This window comes from Echinops telfairi, unplaced genomic scaffold, assembly GCF_000313985.2.
Source record: "Echinops telfairi isolate 266 unplaced genomic scaffold, ASM31398v2 ScPeMD7_4225;HRSCAF=4972, whole genome shotgun sequence".
In the NCBI taxonomy this organism is placed as follows: Eukaryota; Metazoa; Chordata; class Mammalia; order Afrosoricida; family Tenrecidae; genus Echinops; species Echinops telfairi.
The window spans coordinates 23,207,611-23,230,739 of NW_022108124.1; the positions used below are offsets into that span (position 1 = coordinate 23,207,611).

Below are 23,129 nucleotides of genomic sequence, written 5' to 3' on the forward strand. Positions count from 1 at the left end.
TCAAAGGTGGAGACCTGAGTGAAACAATGAACAGGTAGTCAGTCGCCCCCACAATGCCTGCTGGACCGGGCCTGCTTTCCTACAGTGTCTGTGTCTCCGCTTTGTATTGTTCTGTTTGGTGTTTGCTTGTCCCGATTAAGGCGTAGCTCAGAGGCGTTATACCATTGCAGTTGGCATAACACCCGCTTGAAGTTGTGTTGTATGTTTGTGCTAGACAGGGTTCTCTAGATAAACAAAATGAGGGCACTAAGGGTTTTATATATACATATATGGCTAGATATATACAACACGAAGAAATAAACAGCTCATTAGTCCACAGAGAAGTATAGAAGGCTCAGTTCAACTCACTTCCATGTGGCAGTTAATATGCTGGCAGTCCTTCAACTCATGAGGGCGGCTGGGTGCAAGTCAAGGAGGCAGGCAGCTGAGTCTTCTGTAGAGCAATTCAGGCAGCAAACAGCAGGGCGGGTCACCAGCAGTCCCCAGATGACAAAGTCCAACAGTCCCCAGCTCAAGTGACATATGCACTAGCAGTGTGGCAAAGCAGATCTCAAAGGAACCTCAAACTGTGGAAGTGTAGCTCCAAATTGAGGCAGAGAGCTAGCTAAGGCAGCCACACACTGGTCCAATCAAGAGACAGAAAGGTGAGGCTCGCCAAGCCATTTATCTCTTTGCCCTTCAATTAGTCTGCAACCTTATTAGTCCCACATGTGTTAATTGGCTGGGTTGGCACAATAAACCTACCTATCACAATGTGATGAACCTAAAGATTCTGTAGTATAGAGACACCAAGTAAGATAAGGGTTTCATGGGGAAGGGGATACATTAGTGGAGGGGGTGTCAAGGAGAGACCATGTCAAGGAATCCATGTAGAAAAAGAATGTTTGAAAACTGGTGGTGGTAGCAATTGTACAATTCTGTTTGACGTCTCTGAATTATGAAATGATATTATATGTATTTTTGAAAATAAGTAAATAAAAACATTTTAAAGGAATCCTATCTTATGTCTGCTATCCAGACCTCCAATAATTCTACCCCTTTCCTGGTGCAAGTCAGGGCTAGACCTGCTGGCTACGGGAACTGAGGATTATAGCCCTCTAAGAGCTCAACAGAGAAATGTTAGGAAGACCCTTACCACTGTCCAAGGGATCGCTGATGATTATGATAAAAAGAAACTAGTGGAGGAGGTTAAGAAGAAATTGGCCTTCAATGGCACTGAGATGGAGCACCCAGAATATGGAAAAGGGACTCAGTTCCAGGGTGAGCAGCACAGGAACATAGGCCAATTCCTCATAGAGATTGGACTGACTAAGGGCGCCCAGCTGAAGGTTCATGGATTTTAAGTGCTTGTGGTTCACAGAAGCTTAAGTAAGGATTTCCTTGCAATGAGTAAAAATACATCTCTCTGTCCCATGTCATGAGTTTAAAACCTCACAGCGTATATGATGTGGGGTTCACTTTGACCTTGGAATAGTGTAACTCCTTCATGCAATAAACTGGAAAGAGCCCTAAAAAAAAGAAAGACTTAGTCAAAAGAGTAAATAGAGAGTCCACGGACTGGAGAAAACTCTCTACCAACAACACAACAGACAAGGGACCAATTTCTAAACTCTATAGAATCCTGCAACACCTCAATAATAATTTTTAAAATCCAATTAAAAGTAGGCAAAAGACATGAACAGTTCATCAAAAGTGGCATTTGAATGGCTAACAAACACACGAAAATTGCTCATGATCTCTAGCATTCCGGCAGATGCAAATCAAATCAATGAAGAAATATCACCTGACGGTCCCAGGAATAGACCGATTTAAAAGAGAAAAGGAAACAAGTGCTGGAGAGGATGAGGGGAGATTGGAACTCTTAGACGACCCCATGGTGGGATTCTAAACTTACACAGCCATCGCAGAAAGCGATGTGCCGTTACCTAAAACAACTGGGAATGGACATCCCATCTGCCCCAGCAATACCTCTGATGAGTACATACCCCAAAGAAGCAAAAGACAGAGCACAAGCAGATGCTGCTCCCTCAGGCTCATCGCCACACACTGCCCCGTAGCAAGAACCTGGAGCGGCCCAAGCGCCCAACTGTAGAAGGACGGATGAAGAGACTCCGGCATAAACGCATGACGGGGTGCTGTTCATCTCTAAACACAGTGAGGAAATCACCTCATGACTTGGATGGGCCCGGAAACCAGTAAGAGAACTGAAATACGCCTATAGCAGATTAGAGGAACTGTAATAATCTCTTGAGTTTAAGACCTTAGTGTGAGAAGCAGATGACTACTATGCCAAGGTTGTGGATTTGGAAGTCATTGGACTTTGGTTCAAATCTGCTGCTTTAAGGATACCCAATAATTGACAATTTAAGACTGTTTGCTATTTTCACACACTCTTTGCTTTCTTATTGCGTGTCTTAGTCTGGCAGGCATAGGTGTGTTTTTGTGAATGCGCAGTATGGAGAATTTTGTCTTATCTCCAACACCCGTTGTTTGCGTAAAAGGGTCTGGTCACTTAAGTCCATGTGTTTTAGTCTAAAGAGCCATGCTAGACATGTATACTTGCCTTTTCTCACCAGTTTTTTTTAATTCTATACCCCTGACTAAAATAACAATCCATTTAATAGAATTACCATATGACCCAGGGGGGCTAGTCATAATATTCTCCACAAAAATTGTAATGCTGATGCTAAGGTGGACCATAGATATATACAAACCTTAGATATCTGAATGGATTTTGAGCTCACACTTACTCGTCAACCCTAATCTGGGAACAATTCATTCTTATGATATAACCTTCCTCAATAATTGCTGCATGAAGAGGTCACTGCAGATCTGGGTGCTATAGTAAAATGTGGTGAAGAAATGACATGGTGCCCAGATATCAGAAAGGATAGCATCTGGGCACTTTAAACGCTTGTCTTAAAACAAGCAGTCGTGTAACCCAAGGACTGTGAATAATAAAATCCAAGACAGAAGGATGGAACTGTACCTAAGCACTAGTTTGCAGAAGATATGGATGACAGTAAAAGACCAAAATCCAAATAGCAAGTAAGGTGTCCTGTGTTTCACCCTCATGAACCAATACACACATCTTTTGGTATTTTAATGAACACTAATCTGCATGCCAATGCCATGCCCAGAAGATCCCACAGGTTCCATGAAGTAAGGACCTTGTCTTTTGGGCTTAGGTTTTACATCCAGCATCTGGTATGGGGCCTGGTAAGTGGCTGATTTTCAGCAAAGAATACTTCTTACTGGACATTTGAATCAACTAGAGAAAGCATGGGACAAATGCCGACTGCGGCAGCCATTATCTGACCTCACCAGAACGTGAAATACTTTTGCTCTCAGCTTCTTCAAGTCCAAACACCTCAGATCAGGTGTAGTCTGTATCACCATGAAGAATCGGTACCATTTGCCTTTCTACCCTATCCTTCTCCTGGCTCACTCTTTCTTCTCCTCTGGTGCATCCTCCCACGTCCACCATTTTCTGTGACTTCTTACCCAACCTCTTAAAGACATGCATTAGTAAACAAGTGTGGTTAGCACCTGCTACACAGAAGGCAATGCATTAGACACTGGGAAAGGAAGAGATGTGAAATGTGTAATGGTAACTCCCTCTAGGAGATCGTAATTATTAGTAGCAATCACTCTACAGCGATTAAGTGCCAATCAGTTCACTTAACCACAGACACCTAGGACTGAGAAGAGATGTGAAGTACAGTACCTACTGGATGGCCAAGTCGGAGTTTAAAGGTCAAACTCCCAGCAGTCAGCCTATCACTGACCCTCTCCCTTCCTCTATCCCCTACTGACAATGTCTTTCTTTGTTTGCTTCCTGTTGGGGATATCTTAATCCGGAAAACGAGGGAATAAAACAGGAATGTTTTAAAAAGCCATCTGTAACCCAGGCCAGAGTCCCCACCCTATAAAGACATCTGCTTGGAGGGGGAGTGCAGGGGAATCAATCAGAAGGCAAGCGTGAGGCCTGCATTTAAGGGCAGTCTCTGAATTGCATGTTCTGAGAACGACAGATTCCCATGCAGTCTCTTAGTCTCCTACCTCGAATTGACACCGTGGCCTAAGAACAAAGCAAGGATGGGAATAACTCGAAGTCGGAAGCCTCCTGCGACCCATTTCAGGACTTCAGTGGCTGAGGGGAGCCTTTGCAGGCCCTGGATCAACTTCAGCTGGGCTTGCAGAAGCCGCAGCAAGGTCAGGGTCACCAGGGAGAGGAGTCTCCTTCCTGTACCACAGATTTATCGAAATGCTTTACTACGGCTCTGAAAGGCAGGGAGGATTATGCCCATTACACTTGCAGAGCCTGAGCTCAGAGAGAATAAATAACTTGCCCAAGGATGGCTCACAAGCAAGCATTCTAACTTTACTCTTTCTGTCTTTAAGGCCTAAATGGTTTCCATATGTGTAGTCTCATGGATGCAAGCAATAAACCGCAAACCAAACCCACTGCTGTCTTGTAAAGTGTGACTGAGAATGACCCACTGAGGACAGAGCAGAACTGCCTCCTAAGACTTCCAAGCCGTTCTGCTCCCACAGGGCCACTGGTGGGTTTGAACCACTCACCTTGGAGGTAACAGCCCTGCTTACATGATAGTATCACCAGGGCTCTTCTTCGCCTAATGGGTGCAAGAATGCAGTAACTGTGTTTATCTGAATTTAATATCCTAAGTTTTACCGAGGATATACGGGTAGTCTCTGCTATGTAAGTTATGACAAACCACACTTACGACTGTTGGGAGGTTATTGATGTCATGGCTGTCCGTTGTTTTCTTGTACATCTTATCATTAGTCACATGTACCACAGATAGGCCCCACCTTACGATGGGGCTTCGTTCCAGTGACTGCCTGATCATTAGTTGATTCTGGCATAAGTCAAGTATCTCATTTTTATTAATTTGTTTTTTGTTTTAATCACAAGTGTCTTGTATTATCTCCATCTTTATAAATCTGACCGTTGTCTTTAGGATTAGACACATTACAATTGGCAATAATGTCATCAGCTAATGGGCTTCGGTAGTTTGTGTGATATATGTTACAGGGAGATGTGCAAAAGGAAAAGGGAAATAAAGATGGTCTGAAATGCAGCTCATGGGGACTCAAAGGCGCCTCAAACTGGCGGCGACCTGCACAGACAGTATGCCATCTGTGAATGCCTTCATTCTCATGCCAAACTCAAGGACAAATAAAAATCTGTTTTATAAAGATAGTGATTAAAAAGGCAATAACTAAAAATAAACAAAACAAAATATGATATTAGACAGAGTTGTCAGAACAGGACTAAATTATGATTTGGGGACCCTCTGTACCGTTGTCCACCCCAAATCAGTGTTGTCTATCCTAACCCCATATACATGAATATAACCTCCTCCAGGAATAGGGTTGTTGTTGTTGGTACATTAATGAGGGCATACCAGTGAAGGAGATGTTTGGGGGGAGTGGTGGGTTATGCAGGGGAGAGTGTGAACACAGTCCCCCACTGCCACAAATTATGCAATCAAGTTTCCCACATTTGGGGAAATTGCAGGGGTCGGCATATCCGGAGTGCAATGGATAAGCCTCGCTCTTGGAAAACCACCTCCGTGATCATGGTATCTCCCCTGCCAGGTAAGCAACACAGGTCTGTTTTATACCAGTCACTTGGGGGAGCTGAAAGGAGCAGATCAGGTGCAGAAGCAAGGATAAATGTGGAAGATTAATGCCACAGGAAGATTACCAAGAAATGGAGCGCTGAAAGCTGAAAGAGACAAAGATCTCCCCACAGAACGGATCCAAAAACGAGCTTCCACCTATAGCTGGTGCCCTGGATTTGGACTTTTAGTCTCCTGAACTATGAGAGACTCCATTTATGGCATTAAATCCACCCACTTGTGGTGATTCCATTGCTGCAGCCCTAAGGAGCTAAGAAAGCATCTATGCAAAGCACTGTTGTGTTTTCTGGGGAAAGATGAGCCTTTTCACTTGGAAACCCAAAGCGGTAGGTCTACCTTGTCCTGTAGGGTCCCTAGGAGTCAGAACTGACCCTATTGCAGCCTGCTCTGTTTTGTAAATTCGTGTGAGCTTCACAGTAGCCCCATGAAGCAGAGCTGACTCAATGAATAGAACAGGAAACTGAGGAACACTCTCCTGCCATTGAGACTACTCCAGAAAGATTGAGTGACATGTTCAAGGGCCCCCTGTGGTAGAGTCAATATTTGGATGTATGCATTAAAGCCAACATTTGACCTAGACCTGGACAAAGAGTGTGATCTTAGACATCAGTAACTATACCTGGACTTCATACAGTGTTATTCAGGCTTAATGATTTACCCCTTATGACCAATGAAAATATTTAAGAACAAAAATTGCCACAACCTGTATCTCAGCCAATTCTAAAAAGCTACCATCTGTTGAACAGACATGTACTGCATGCCTGCTGTACTTGAATTCACAGTCTTTCTGACCACAGCCAGCAAAACACCACTAAGTGCTCACACTTAACCATCTAGGAATGTCAACCACTAAATCTATGGGATCTTACTATTCAAGCAAAGCAAAAGAGAATCAGACATGCAACTGAAACAAATTATCAGCCTGCAAAACAAATTAGGTTTAAAAAGCTATTACTTAGGGTCACGCTCTCCATCAATGCCTCTATTCATAAAACTCCCACCACACTGCTCCCGGACCGTCAGCCACATACGTCTAGACTTCAGGGCAGCATTTCTCAAGACCACCTGTTTCATAGCCACCTGAGGTCATTGTATCAAACACAAGCTATGTACAACACAGTGATATCAGACAGTTCTGCTATAGGATTCCGGGATCTCAGTGTGTATCAAGTTCTGCAGAATGATCATATTTGAGCAAGAAACTAAAGTTCGAGAACCACCAGTGAGACAAGCAATAATACTGAAATCTCTAAAAGAATAGTGAAGGATAAATTTATGGCCTCTAAAATTAGAAAATGTACATGCAAGTGTTCTCTGAATATGAATCATGATTTTTTACTTGAAATATCATTGTACATTGAAATATTAAAACACTGGCTAATTTCACCCTCTGTGATTATGCCTTTATGTTTAAATTTCAGGAGAGCTATGGCAATGAGAATTCCCATCATTTGCACTCACAAGGAAACCAATGGGTTTACTAAAAAAAAAAAAAAAATGTTTATTTGTTTTTGCTCCTGGTACGTACCGAGACAGGCAGTTGCAAGTGTTGGCCCAGCAGTTGAAGATTGCAATTGGGGATTCGAACACCATCTCTTTCTGCTCTTCCTTTCTTTTGCCTCATAGTCACAAGTTGGCAGATTTGACTCCTGCCAGCATCATATTTGCCAACAATATCATATTTCCACTGGGGTTTTATTCACCTGAGTTCTAGCACAATATCGCACAGAAGTGGAAAGTGTGAGAAATGAGATGGCCGTGTTTCCTTGAGACTAGCAGTCAGCAAACTAAAAGCCACGGGCCCAACCTTTCCAACAACCGAGCAATCCACTGCCATCAAGCTGATCCCAACTGCATGACAGCGGAGAGCTGCCCATTGGGGTTTCCGGGACAGGGGCAGACTGCTCATTGTTGTCCTTTGGAGGGGCTGATGGATTCCAACTGCTGACCTTTTGGTTAGTAGCTCAATGTATAACCCACTAAGTTACAGGGCTCCTTAAGACTGCCTGCTGTGGGGTTTTTTTTTAAAGAAGTTTTACCAGAATACAGCCATGCCCATAATTGATTATTTATAGGTGCTTTAATGCTCCAACAGCAGTTTCAATTGCAACAGAAATTTCCTGGTCCATAGAGGAAAATATTTACTATTTGAACCTTGTAGAAAAGAAGTCTATCTAACTCTGGTCCTCCACTGACTGCCCCACGAAACAAAACAACAACAAAAACATTGCCATCAAGTTAATTCCAACTCATAGCGAGGGCTCTGCAGGATGTCCCAGGTTGTGAACCTACCTGTGCCCATAAACTCTTTCCGGGGAAGACTGTCGCATCTTCCTTGCGTGGCGTGGCTGGTGTGTGGCAGCCTTGCGCACAGCAGGTCAAGGCTTGCCCAGCTCCCGCCTTTCATATGCAGATGGGTGCATCGCTGGACTTGGGGTTCTGGTGTCAGAAATGAACACTGTGTAGCCAATCCCAAGTCACCTTCCAGTCCTTTCCATAAGTAGGGGCACTCCTCGGAAAGCTGTCTCTACCTCACAGTCCTTTTTTGGACAAACGTGATGTAAAGATACATGCGAACTATTTAGCACTCCGCCTACAACATAGAAAAAGCTCAGTCCTGTTCGCTATCAGTGCTGCAGCTCACACACACTCACAGTCGTTCTCTGCTTTCCTGGGTTGCCCTTGCCTTTAGCAACTATTGAGAGTCACTTTCACTTTAAAATTAAAGTGCTAGGGAATTACACTTGTTTGTAAATCTTCTATTAGTGGTTTATGACCACGTGGATTGAAAGTGCATGCTGGAGACATATGAACAAAACAACTGAGTTATTCTAGCTTCCACAAATGGAAGTAAACATACTTGTCGAATGTTATGTATCATCAAATGAAAAATACCACTCTACACTTGCCTAATACACAGAACCCGATCATCAGCGTGTTACTGGAAGTCTTCATGAACGTGAATGGTGTTGAGGAGAATCCCTCCTCACTCATTGCTATTTTCCAGCAGAGGTCCGATCATGGGGTCCAGGTAAATAGTTCAGAAATTCCACTGGGGCGTTGTCCTGAGCGGGTTCTTTGCAAAATGTTATTTAGGGACATGAGAGCGAAAGGTCATTTTCTAATGTCTCTTTCCTTCTTCCTCAGACTCAAGGAGAAAATAGTATCTCAGGTTACCTTGTTTATGAAACGGAGGGAACAATCACTAATAAAACATTAGGAAAGTTTCTCTTTAACAATAAAAAGATAATCATAGAAGTCAGTTTTTCTATTGCATGACTTTTTTTCAATGTACAATACAAAGTTTCTATATTGAAAATATATGGAGATCTACGTTCACAATATAGTTGAAACACACAGGAAAAATGTTACATGCTGAGCAATGAAATTGGATTTTTTTTTTGCTCTTGAAGAAGACCTATCTGTTTCATTTAGGTCTTCCATATTTTTAAGCTAAAAAAAAAAAAAGACAGAGGGAGAGAGAAATCTACAAAATGTTTGCGTAAAATCCGTGCAAATCTACAGGGGGCCAAGGAGGAGAGCGACATTTCTTTCTTGCATCAGATGAATCTACTGGCATGGCTTCTTTTATCTCCAATGAAATGATTACAGAGAGACATGTGGAAAAGTAATTCTTTTTCATTACAATCTCTTATTTTAAAGTTAGTAATCAAAACCCAGATACACTTAATATAGAACACTTTAAAAAGTTTACCATAGGTTTAGACATACAGCTAAATATTTAGAGATGTCTTTGTTTGTGCTGGAGGGAAAAGTTCTATTGAGGAATTATTTGCATACCATCCAATGTTCCCATTTCAAATGTATGACCTAATGATTTTTAATTAAGTCACATTCCCGTATTTGTAGCAGCATAATTTACAAAACAAATGCTTATTAGCAAGTAAATGGATAAACAAAGAAACGAAACCCGACCAAGTTCCACTGAAGTCTTACATCTCATAAATATTGTTTACTTATATTTGAGGCATAACTATATTCATATTATTTATTTATATTACACTTGAATTTTTTTTTAATGTCTGAAATTCTTCCAACTCAGAGTGAAAGTTTGTACTTCCAGGAAAGCCAAAGTTTATTTTTTGAAAGTCACTGGAAGTATCAGAAGAGATTTTTTGCCATCTACATTTCTACTCGCTCCATTTACATAATAAGCTCGTTGTTACACGACGGACATAGGCGGGTTTGTTCTGTCAGGCGCATTGGGCCAGTTACTCCGAGAAGAGAAATGTAGGAAATTGTCTCCCAGAGTCAGGCCAGAACAGTTCTACAAACGCAGGGCTTGTCTATGTGGTCATCCAATTATTTCTAGACAGAAAATTATTTACGCTTTGAAACCTTAAGTGATTCATAGTTGGCACAGAAAAAATGGTAAAAATAAATGTAGCACTGGAAAATAGTTTTATGTGTCTTTTAGCATCCAATTCTAATAAATTCATGCCATTTGAGAATGACTGGTTTCACTTTGGGAAAATCCTATTCACCAAAAGCTGATCAAATTTTGGCAAAGAAGAAAGCTTTTATTGGACATAATCCAGGCCTCTCCATTAGAAATAAATAAGATTACAAAGAACATAATTATTATATATTGCACTTCTACATCCAAAATATGTATCAGGTGGCCCATGGAAAATACTTCCACCCAGCCTGGAACAGCTTGTATCCCTTATACACCTTCACTGAAACCAGAGAAGTAAAAAATTGACTTAACGTTATTTATATTTTTCATCATTGATGTTAAACAATTTCAAGACTACCATTTGAACATCAGATAATATTTATTGTGTGTATCAAGACTAGACAAAACCAAGTCTTTTCTAGGAAGGATTAACATTACTTCAAATCATTTAAAATTCCAATAACTGACATCTAAGATATTCATTTTCTGCTTTGTAGGAACTCATTCAGGTTTTTGTTTTGTTTTTTAATGTTTCTTTCCACACTGGTGACTAGTGCGATCATTTATACCAATAAACTGTGTTTTCCAGAAATGTTCTTCTGTGGGTTTTTAATGTACCAAGTCTTCATATGGGTAGACCAAAAGCAAAGTATTGAAACTATGACTATATGAACATGTTAAAATATTGATTTACTACCATCAGAAATAATCTATTCCCTTTGGCAATGTTTAATTGATACACAATAGCAAGAAGTCCAAACAAAGTTTTTAAAGGTCACCAATGAATTTTCGACACTCAACCTCAGGCCCCCAGCTCTTCAAAATCTATTATTTCATCAAAGTTGACAAATCAAGAGCCCAGTTATGCTCCATCCATTTGTAGGGGAGGTTGCAGATGTGCCAATTCACGATATCCCTGTTAGGTACCAAAGAGCAGGAGGAATTAAGATTCACCCGGTTATGACTAAGTCATGTCAAACAAGAAAATTACCAAAAAGTCATGCCTGTTTCTGAAATAAAAGAAGTCCTTATTGCTCGGAATGCTTTTACATTGAATTGTTATGTTGTTTTTTTATTGTTTGGGTGGTTTTTGTTGCTGTAATTTTCTTAGTTTTTGTAGCTTTTTGTACTGTTTTTAGATAAAAACATGGGTCCTAAGAAAGAGGGTTTTTGGTTTTTTTTTAAAGAATCATCATGATAAGGAACTGGTTTTGATAGTGTTGATAATTTAGTAAATCCTCTTACAAAACAGTTAAGGAAATGCCAACAGCAGACCACATTAAACAGATTTTTTTTTTAAGAGAAAGCCAGCCAGATTCTCCTGAAAAAAGGCAAAAAGGGGGGGTAAAAAATCCTGAAAAGCAGCTACCAGTTGATTTTATGAAAGGGGATTCCCCTTCCAAACATACCTTTCCCCATAACTCCTCTCCACATCCATGTCCACAGATCCAGATCCCCATCAATCTCAAGGTATGGGCCATACTGTAGTTGTTAAAACCCTTTTTAATGTTGTGTTTCTTATTTAAATTATATTATTTAACCCTGAACTTATTTACTCTGAAGTTTCTGTGTAATATTTTGTATCAAAAGGCAAGATTAGAATAAAAACTTGGTAGTCAAGAACGGATTAATTCGCTTTCAGTTATTTCTTATGGGAAACATTGATTCGGAACTCAACTGCATCGCATCTTGATGCTCCTTCTAGAATCGAGTAGTGTCAAGGCCCGGGGTTCTACTACACATGTGCCAGTCTAGCATGCAGTGAAGGGCAGGACTGGGGGGTGAGGAAGCCTCAAGAAACCAGAGGAATATTGTGTGTTTCATCAGTGCTCTACTGCGCCCTGGTTGACTCATCCTTTCCTTGTGACCCTTCCGTCAGGGGATGTCCCATTGCCTACAGATGGGTTTTGGATCTCTGATCCAACCTCCCTCATTCTCAACAATATGTTTTTGTTTGTCTGTCTGTTTCTTTGTGGTCTTCTGACACCTGTTTCCTGATCCCGTTAACACCTCATGATCGCACAGGTTGGTGCGCTTCTTCCAGGTGGATTTGATGCTTCTCTCCTAGATGGTCACTTGTTTAGCTTCAAGCCTTTAAGATCCCAGATGCTTTATCTTTTCATAGCCAGCACCATCCACTTTCTTCACTACATTTGCTTGTGCACCCATTGTCTCCAGCGATTGTACTGGGAGGGTGAACATAACAGAATGCCAGGTTGTCAAAACAAAGTGTTCTTGCCTTGAGGCAAGGCTGGAGCAGAGTTCCAAAATCTGTCTACTACCTCAGTGTATTGCCATATAAATATATGTACATAGGCGAATACCTCTATTTTTATGAATTGCTGTATTTACATATACCTATGCTTATACCTGTATCCATAGCTTTGCCTCAGGTTTTTCCTCTGTTTCCTTTTACCTTCCTGGTGTCCCTTGCTCTTATCTACATTGCTATTACTCCAACACCCCCAGGATCTCTATGTTCTCCTAGTTGTTGATTTTAATTCCCTAGTTGTTCCCCTGCCAATGGCATTGTTTGCTCACCACACACTTCCCCCACCTTCCCCCAACCCCAAGTCCCTCGAGAATCATCAGTACTGTTGCTTTCTCCTAGAGCGTCCTATGACTATCTTATATAGGTAGGCAAACCAACACTAATGGAGGCAAAACAAAAGATTGAATAAAATGAGAAATTAATATTAATAACTAGAAGAAAAAGATATACGTAAGTCCAGATCTGTCTGCTGACCTTTATGACTATCTTCCCATCAGTCCTGGGGGGTGGGGAGGTACTGAGAACTACTCTCCTAGCTTGAAATCTATTTGGGGGTGCTCCTCGGAGGCTTTGAGCTTGGCTTTGCTCCCATTGCTGATCTGTTATGCTCCCTTCTTGGTTCACCCCGCTGTGAGAGATTCAGACCAGACTAACCCCGCCTCCCAATATGTCCTCAATATTGTCCTCTGTCGCAGTACGTGCTTATAATTTTCTAAACCAATTTTTCTTCTCTGGAATAATACTAAAACATGATTATTTTATATATATCATCCTTCTTGTGTAGGAAAGAACATTCTTATTCCCCAAAGAAGACTGTTCTACTTTTACTATTTGGGCCGTCCTTAAATTACCTTTCAAATTTCCAGCAAACAAAATGCCCCATCCTAGATGGCTGAGTTGGGAAATTTTATCAGATATGCAAAGACTAACTGATACTACTTTCTTCTAACTCTTCCAAGATATATGAAGCCAGGCTCCTCACACAGACACCAAACCTAGGTAAGAACAACTCAAAAAATGCATAGGTGTGCGTATAGTGATATTTCTATTCCTGTTATTGAAAATATGTATGTGGGTAGGTGTGCCATATGATCCTATATAGAATTTCCAAGGCTGCAGAACCTATATATGAGTAGACAACCTCATCTTTCTTCTAAGGAGTTGCTGGTGGATTTGAACCATGGACCTTGCAGTTAACAATCCAATTCTTACCTGGCAATGCCACAATAAAGAAAGAGAGAGAAATTTAAGAATTCTAACAACTTTTTCAGTCTGAAATTCATCACATAGAAAATCAAAATTTATTGATAATTTTGGTGATTGGAATGCAACAAATGGGAAAAAGAAGAAGGAACAATATTTAGGAAACATGGTCTCAATTATATATATAAAAAAAGCTGGGGATGGCATGATAAAATTTTGCAAAACTAATGCTGTCTTCATTGAAAATATTGGTTTTCCACAACACAAATGATAATTATAACATGGACTTTACCAGATAGAATACGAAGCAAATGAATTGGATACATCTTTAGGGAAATACAATGGAGAAGTGTAATATCCTCAGCAGTCAAAATAAGGGCAGGGCTGACTGAGGAGCAAACCATCAATTGCTCATATGCAAGTTCTAGTTGAAGCCAAAGAAAATTAAAATAACTTCACAAGAATCAAAATACAACCGTGAGGATATCCCACCTGAATTTAGAGAACATTTGAAGAACAGATGTGATACATTGAACACTGTTGACAGAAGGCCTGGCAAGCTGTGGCATGACATCAAGAGCATCATGCATAAAGAAAGCAAAATGTCATACAGAAGGCCGGAAATAAAGGAAATAACAAAGCAGATGTCAAAAGATAGTCTGAAATTTGCTATTGAATATAGGGTAGCTAAAGCCACAGGAAGAAAAGATGATGTAAAAAGCTGAAGATAAAAATTCAAAGGACAGTTTGAGAAGGTAAAGTAGAGAACTAAGATAAAATGTGCAAAGATTGGAGTTAGACACCAAAAAGGAAGGGCACACCCAACATATCTCGAGCTGCAAGAACAAAAGAGAAGCTCAAGCATAGTGTTTGAATATTGAAGGATTTCATGGGCAAACGGTTGACTGATGCAAGAAGCACAAGGAGAAGGTAGAACAGATACACAATCACTGTATCAAGAAGAATTGGTAGAGTATAACTATTTCAATTCCCAGCATGTGAGCAAGAGCCACTGGTATTTAAGGAAGAAGTCCAAAGTGCTTGGAAGACATTGACCAAAAGCAATGCTCTAGGAATTGACAGAATACCGACTGAAAGATTCAACAAGCTGATGAAGTACTGGAAGCATGAATTTGACTAGGCCAAGATATTTGGCAGATAGCTACCTGGCCAATCTACTGGAAGAGATCCATATTTGCACCCATTCCAAAGAAAAGTGACCCAGCAGAATGCAGAAATCATCACACAATATCAATAATATCATATGCAAATAAAATTTGAGAGATGATAATTGAATAACTGTTGCAAAGTTGAGTGTCAGGAGCTGTCATAATTTCAAACCAGTTTCACTGGAGGATGTGCCGTGTATCGTAGCTGTGACATCAGACAGATCTTGGCTGAATGCAGAGAACAGGAGAACGATGGTTACTTATGTGTTATTAAATGTACAAAAGCATTAGACTATATGAATCACAGCAAACTACGGATACCATTGAGAAGAATGGGACTTTCAAAACACTTAATTGTGCTCATCATGTACATAAACCAACAGTAATTTGAGCAGAACAAGGGAATAGAGCATGGTTTAAAATCAGGGTTGGGTCTTTTCAGGGTACATCTTTAATCTGTATGCTGAGCAAATAATCTGAGAAGTTGGCCTCTATGAAGAAGTATAGGGTATCAGAATTTGGAGGAAGGCTTATGAATAACCTACAGTAAGGCAATGGCACAACCTTGCTTGCTGAAAGCGAGGAGGACGTGAAGCACTGGCTGATGAAGGTCAAAGCCTGCAGCCTTCAGTGTGGATTGTAAATCAATGTAAAGAAAACAAAAACCTTCACAACTGAACTCATAAGCAACATCATAATAAACAGAGAAAATACTGAAGTTATAAAGGATTTCATTTTGTTTGGCTCCACAGTTAGTATTCATGGAAACTCAGTCAGGAAACTAGGCAGTGCATTGCATTGAGCAAATCTGCTGCACAGACCCCTTTAAGTGTTGCAGAGCAAGGGTCTCATTCGTTTAGGACCCAAGTGCACCTGACACAAGTGATGGTGTCTTTAATCAATGCATACACATATGAAAACTGGACACTGAATATGAAAGACTGAATATACTTGAATTGTGGTGATGGTTACAAATTGGCAGAACTGTGGACTGCCCGAAGAACACACAACCCTGTCTTGAAAGAACCAGGATGCACCTTAGAACCAGGCAAGTGTGGTGGGGCGGGTGTGGGCAGTCTTCATCGCATGTATTTTGAACGCATTATTGGGAGAGGTCCGCCCGTCTCTGGAATGGCCATCATCTTGGTATAGTAGATGGCCGGGGGAAAGAGGAAGAGCTTCAAAGAGACAGAATGACACCATGATGGCAATAATGGTGCAAACATAGCAATCGTGTGGAGAGTCTAGGACTGAGCTGTGCTTCATGCTGTTGGGCATACGGAAGCTATGAGTTGGAACCCCCTCACTGCCCTTTAACAACAACCACCTGTCTGAAATTATATCTGTAGATGCATATTCAATACCCCCAACACCCATACCAAATTAAATCTGATATATAAAGATAGAGATAGTAATAAGGAAAAAATGAGATATTTAACTTAGGTAAGAACTGACTACAGAGTCATTGGCATGGAACCTCATTGCATGTAAGGCACTACGTGTACTCCGCAGCTATCAAGGCTAATCCTGTGTTCACAAATCATATTATAACATGGATTCATCTGAAGGACATTTACCAAAAAAATAAAAGAAACCATGAAGTCAATTGTAATTGATAATTGACCTTATTTAAGATTGCCGACGCTTTGCAAATCTTTATGGGGCAGACAGTGTCATCTTTATCCCAAAGAGTAGCTGGCAGGTTTGAACTTGGCCAGCCTGTGGTTAGCAGTGCACTGGTTAATCAACAGTGGCACTAAGGGTCCTTACTGAAAGAGATATGCTGAGCAAAACAAGCCAGGTGGAAACGGACACACGTTGTGTAATACCACTTTTATTATGAGACACAAAAAGGATACACATAGAAGTACATGCTCTTGGGTGGCTATCAAGGATTCGTGTGGGAGAAACATGGAATTTACTTTCTAGGCAATAGACACTTTTAAGTGTTGGTGAGAAGAAAGGCTGTACCAGTTACTAAGACGAAGAATGACACTAAGAAATACACAGCAATAAGAGATATTATTTTTTAAATACTTTTATTGGGGGCTCTTACGTCTCTTCTCACAATTCATACATTCATCCTTTGTGTAGAGCACATTTGCACATATGCCGCCATCATCATTTTCAAAGCATCCTCTTCCCACTTGAACCCCTGATGTCAGCTCTCCATTTCTTCCCGCTCCCTCCCACTCCTGCCGTCCCTCACGAACCCTTGATAAGTTATAGATTATTTTTCCATATCTTACATCGTCCTCCACTGCTCCAATAAGAGATATTATTAATAAATACTTTAATACACAATTTGTCACTAATAGTAGTAACAAAAGAATATGAACATGGTTCTATAGATATATATGCATATATGTGTATAACACAACATATATGTGTACATGTGAGCAGATACAGATGTATCTGGAGGTATATTTGTATATTTTTGAGCGCTACATGTATATCCATATCAATAATACCTCCCAAGAAACAACCAAAATCGTGCAGTATTGTTTTACTGGATTTGAAGGCGTAATACCACAATTTCATAGAGGACCTCAGTCAATTCCACAGAGAGAAGGGATCCAAAGGCGCGAAGAAGAAAGCAGCCTCCAGGCCAATTGTCTAACAAACCAGTCTCAGCCGCCTCCAGAACAGAAGTGCCCGGTGGAAGCCGTCATTAAGTGCCTGTATGATCAGGACCACAATAAATGATCCTGAAGAAACTGACAGAAAACTGTAGAACAGAACTCAAAATCCGTTTAATAGGCCGTACTTGCTGTGCAGAGAACTGGCAGCTCCTGAAACTTTAGTCCTGAGATAGACTTTAAATTTGAACTCCCAGAGATTGTCTTTCAACTGAATAACAGATTGAGTCATAGAATAAACCATATGGTCAGTGAATACTGGGTTCCTCTTATATTTGAAAAATCATCTATTTAAGACCAAACATTCCACATCTATCCTAAAGAAAAGGGGATGTGCGTGGGGAGCGGGCAGGAAGGAAAGAACCACGGAAACAAAGCCACGGGACGAAAGAAGGCGGGTCCTGACGCAAAGCAGAAAACGGACCCGCGTCTCGGAGCAGTGTGTGTGGGTATTCTAAATGGGAGCTCAATTTGGTTTGTAAATTCTCACCGGAAAGCCAATAAAGTACTTTTAATGACATGTTTTTCAGCCATTTTTCCTAAGCAATCTGTGCCCGTGTCTTTTCTCCACCTGCTATTCATTGATGTATTTACTGAATATCACTTGAGCACAAGAAACTGTGCTATTGGGACACAACGATAAACAAAAAAATGTCCCTGTCACTAAGCCTAAAATTTCCAAATCGACACCAGATAGTTCCCATATAAATGCCATACAAAGGGAATTTTGATTCGTTTCCGATGTGTGGAACTAGCCAGCACCACAAGTATTATCATTGTTTCTAGAAGGTAATATCAAGCTTTCTATTTTTATTTGTGTTTTTGAAATGAAAGTGTTTTTAATGATAAGATTTTTGTCCAAAATCTATATTATCATTTAACTAATAAAACATTTTGAAGCTAAACGGGGCAGAAAAACCAACACAATGCTATCTTTATAGCAGTGAACAAGGAAAGGTGTTCGTATACACCATTTTAAAATTGCGGATGCCGACTTAATTTTAGGAATCCCTGAGTGACGTCAATAGTTAACATGCACCTGCTAACCAAAAGATTGGAAATTGAAGCTCCCCCGTAAGCTCCTTGGAGGAAAGGCTTGGTGAGCTACTCCCCAAGCAAAGTCCATGAGAACCCCACCCGTACACTGACACCAGGGGCCTTACCTGGAGTGGCCAGCTTCTCAACAGCCACCTGTAGTCTTCGACTTGGCTCTGCAGAGAAGCAAACCCACTGAAGCCCAAGTAGAAGGAACGATTTCCTTCAAGGAAAGGTCTCAAACAGTGGTGAAGAAACGCCGGGTGTAACTCTGGAAGAATCTAGCAAGCCCCAAATCTCGGCGTGGAACAATATCCAGAAGACCACAGGCTCTGGTGGTGGCAGAGGCTGTCCACCGCCAAATCTGCAGGCCGTGGAGGCCACCTCTGCCTTACAGACAAAAACGAATGTGTCAGACTCTGAAGAAAAGATCATGGAGGACAGAGAGAGAGTGAGAGCGCACAGGAGCAAGCACGCTTTATGAGAGCATCCATTTATATACCGGCTGTAGGCCACACCCACAAGGAAACACTCTCGTTGATTGCCTCCTTCCATCAACTCACAAACTGAAATGTGATTGCACAGTGTCTGCTAGCCCATAGGAAATCATGGCCTAGCTCAGCTGACATATAACATTAACTATCACACTATGATCTTAAGACTTCAAAAATCAAAAGTTTTAACACTGCCATTTATACTAAGCTTATGAGCTAATGTACAATAATGAAGTCTTTAAAATATTCAGCTGAGTTCAATTGCTAGAATGTTAATGCACCACAGAAATGCTTCAAAAGAAGAAAATAACCACACAGCTTTCTAAAACAATTTTTGCATCTGTTACTAAATTAGCCCTGATTCCCAACTTATCTCCAGAGACCTCGTTGTTTATTTATTTAATTCCTGTTGTTATCATCTCTAAGCCACTTTCTTAAATCTCCCTATATCTCTTAAATTTTAATGACTGGGCATTATATATTAAATCTTTAATGGTCTCTGCACTCACAAGAAATACCCGAATCATTATAAAACTATGTTACTTATAATTTCTTGTAACTGAATCTTCATTTTAGCTCTTTCAGAATGTATTTCACAGAAATCTTCATAAATGTACAGAATTATTGATTTATGGCAGGCTTGTAATATTAAACAGTTTACATAAGTATTTAACAATAGAAAAGACTTGAATTATTATGCTGTATGCATGCTAAGATAATGAGGTGGATCTATGCATATCGATATGGAAAAGACCCCAGGATACAGTTCTAAGTGTAAGGGGGAGGAGGCAGGTAGGAAGACATAGAAATATATGAATATTTCATAGAGCTATAAAATGTTTGGCTTGTTTGGACCCTTACAAACCTGTTAACAGAGATTTTCTATGGGGAGAAAGCAATGGGATTGTGGCAGAGATGAAGAGTAACTTATTTTTACTTTAATATTTTTATTACTTGATCATTTCACATCAAGCATGTATTCCCTGCCATATTTTATAAACACGACTAAAATATTTTACTTGGAAGAAGTCTTATAATTTGCAAGTATATATTTCTGTCTCCTGTTTGCAAACTAAGACCATCTGTATCCTCAACAACTCAGAGTTAGTGGGAAAGTTTTTAAAATAATTCATTTAAAAATAAAACAGCGTGAAAGAATTTCAAAAAAATGTATCTTGTCACTCTAGAATTTTCCAATTCTCTGCTGCTAAGAGCAGTCAATTTTATCAAATTCAGGAATAGAATAGTAATTAAGATCAGATTGATTGATGAAATGTTAACTCATTAAACAAAGATGTACATGTTGGACAATCATTTTTGAAACAACTTACAAACTGTTTTGAAGGGCTGACCCCATAGGGATCTAGTGTACTGGCTTATCAAAGTGTAGACTAGAGATGAAAAATAGTAGCATAAAAACAGTTGCCTCAATCCTGTCACATTCAAAGTACCAGGCAGGCAGTTCCAGTATCAATGCTCAGCATGTGCCGATGAACTTGAGGCATAGAGCCAAAGTGGACAGAGCACAGCATACATTTCTTCCACTGGAGGAAGAAATTCCATTTGAAAAAAGTCCCGCTGGCCTCGGCACAGTCTTCTTTGGTGTTTGTAGCTCGGTCAGCAGCCTGAGCCCCAGCTCAAGAAGATTTAACACTGACTGCTTCTTCCTGGCCAAAAAAGACATCACTTCCAGTCAATTCTGGTTCATCGTGGCCTTATAGGGCAGAGAGAGCTGCCCCACAGGGCGTCCAAGATTATACAACTGTACTGAAGCAGACCACCATATCTTTGCCACCGTGGTTCCACTCGTTTGGCAAGGGAAGGGCACACCAGCTGCCAAGTTTCTGGGGAGGTGATGGAGGGTGAGCAAGAGTGATCTTTCTTTGGCCTGGCCCAGAGTGAAGGTCTTGGAGAAACAGAGTGGAAAGGCAGAGACATGAAACAGCCACACCCAGTCTGAGGCGGTTTGCCTCCCTAGGATTCAAAAGACAAGGGATTATAAGCAGGCCCTGAGTTGGGAACAAGATTCATTCCTAAAAACGTCTTTAAGACATTCTAAGTCAGATAGATAGAGCGCGCAGCTCATGTTTGGCCTAATGTCCATGCAAGAAAAGGAGCCTGCAGATTTGGACAGCTAACCACAGGAGTAGCTGCTAGTTTTGAACTGCTGACCTTGCAGTTGGCAGTCCAAATCATAGCAAAAGGAGGCTTTCTTCTCCCATAAAGAGCTACAGTCTCGGAAACCCACCAGGGTCTACTCAGACCGACAGGGTCACTCTGAGTTAGAATTCATTGAATGGTAGTGAGTTTGGTTTGGTTTCATGCAAGAATAGTCTCAAAGCTGTTCTCCAATCTTTTAGAAGTTGCTCTTCCAGTGAGTGAAGGCGAAGCTTGCAAGCAGGAATTTGATGGATTCCAAGTGAGGGGATTTGGGAAGCATGGGTGGATCAACCACGCTGGGCCTCACCACAGACATAGCTCACAGATGGCAGCCCATCACATTGCTTCTAAAGGGCCTGCCTTTCCACCTTCTGCCGGTAAGCTAGTCTTCCAGGTTCCTGACAGGCTTGTTTGGCCTCTTCCAAGTCTCCCATTACGTCATCGTTCCTCTTCTGGCTGCCATGATGAGTCACTTGAATCATAACTACATCGACCATGACAGAACTGGGTCAGAGCCCTACGTTAACGGCCCAAAGAATGCTGCCTGTGCATTTACGTTCTTCATCAAGGAATGCCTATATGAAGCCTGAGTTTCTTCCTTCTGCATGGTTTATCCAAATTATATTTTCTTATAATTAGCCATCTCATATTGATCATTTGAAAGGAGCCCTGATAGTATAGTGGTGAGGCGCTGGGCTGTTATCCCCTCAGTCAACAGTTCAAGACCACCAGCAGCCCTGCAGGAGAAAGATGGGGCTTTCTACTCCTGTAAACAGTTAGTTTCAGAACTCCGCAGCAGGTTGCTGTGAGTCAGCATAGGCTCTCTGGCAGTGAGTTTGTTTTTGTTTTTTATTTGATTAATCAGTGGTTTTTTACTTTAACAAAAATTTTATTTAAAAAAAAAGTATGAATGGTTTTTTTATCAAACATTTCCACATTGCATGCATCTACATTCATGACAGGATGTTACAGAGAAATGAATCAAATATGACATGACCATTATTTAGAGGCATTTGCCGTAAATCATTGCAGACACATCATTTAGATAAACAAACATATCTTCAACTGCTGGTAGTCTTGAAAGCCTGCCTGTTCCATCTTCCTCAGGAGGCACCCTTATAACCACGTGGGACCAGCACCCACTCATGGCTCTGAGTGATTCCCAGCAAGAACGTAATAAACTCACTATGAAGGACATTCATGTCTGTTGATTTGATCACTTTATAAACCCACACACCATTTCTTAGCTCTGCTGTTAACACACACACACACACACACACACACACACAAGTCCCAGTGACCATAAAGCTTTGGGAAAGTTAAGATTCGCCTCTTGAAAGCCGTTTGAAGGCCGGAGACTATCTTTAGCTGCTTATCTGGATAATTCAACCAAACGGGTAACAGCATTGTGGCGCCTGATGAGGGAGGAAAGGCTTGTTCAAAGACCTGACTATTTCACCACAGCTTGGGAGAACATACAAAAGATTTCTTAAAAGTACACAAAACTGCCTGACCAATCCAACCCGATTTTTATTAAATTCATGACATGATAGGGGAGGAGGAGCTTGTGCAAGGTTCTTAATGTTTTATCATTATTTCAAATGAAATTCAGAAACACCCCATATTTGTTGCAAATAACCCATGCCTTTTCAACTACATTCTAAAGCAACCGTTCAGGGCTATGAATCAGCATGCTTTTGAAATTCATAGGAATATAAATGCAGTTCAACCAATCTTTTCTAGCCATGCAAGCTTTTTTATTCTTTGAATTGTTTTCCCAACCTCATGAGGCGTTTTTCATCAAAAAACAAAAATCAATCCACTGCCACACAAACCCACAAAAAATAAGGATGGAGCTCCAACCATTCGAATGTGGTTTGGTTTGGTTTTCAGACTGGAAGGGACAGTGCAAAGTGTTCTGGTGTGCTCTCATCTCTCAATTTCCGGTTTACAGATACACCCAAGTCGGGAATCCAGGCAAGCGGTTCTAAAAAGAAGAATCTAATGGGACGTCTACATAAATTCCGTGAACCTCTGAGGTAACAAAACTTTTGGAAAACACAACATG

The 23,129-nt window shown here is 40.8% G+C and overlaps 1 non-coding gene across 1 annotated transcript; it reads right to left on the reverse strand.

Annotated features, from left to right (window-relative positions):
- Window positions 1-5,469: 5,469 nt before the first annotated feature.
- On the reverse strand, window positions 5,470-5,633 carry LOC115871264. The gene has a single exon (XR_004047195.1). It is a non-coding gene; the product is annotated as a U1 spliceosomal RNA (small nuclear RNA).
- Between the last annotated feature and the right edge of the window lie 17,496 nt (window positions 5,634-23,129).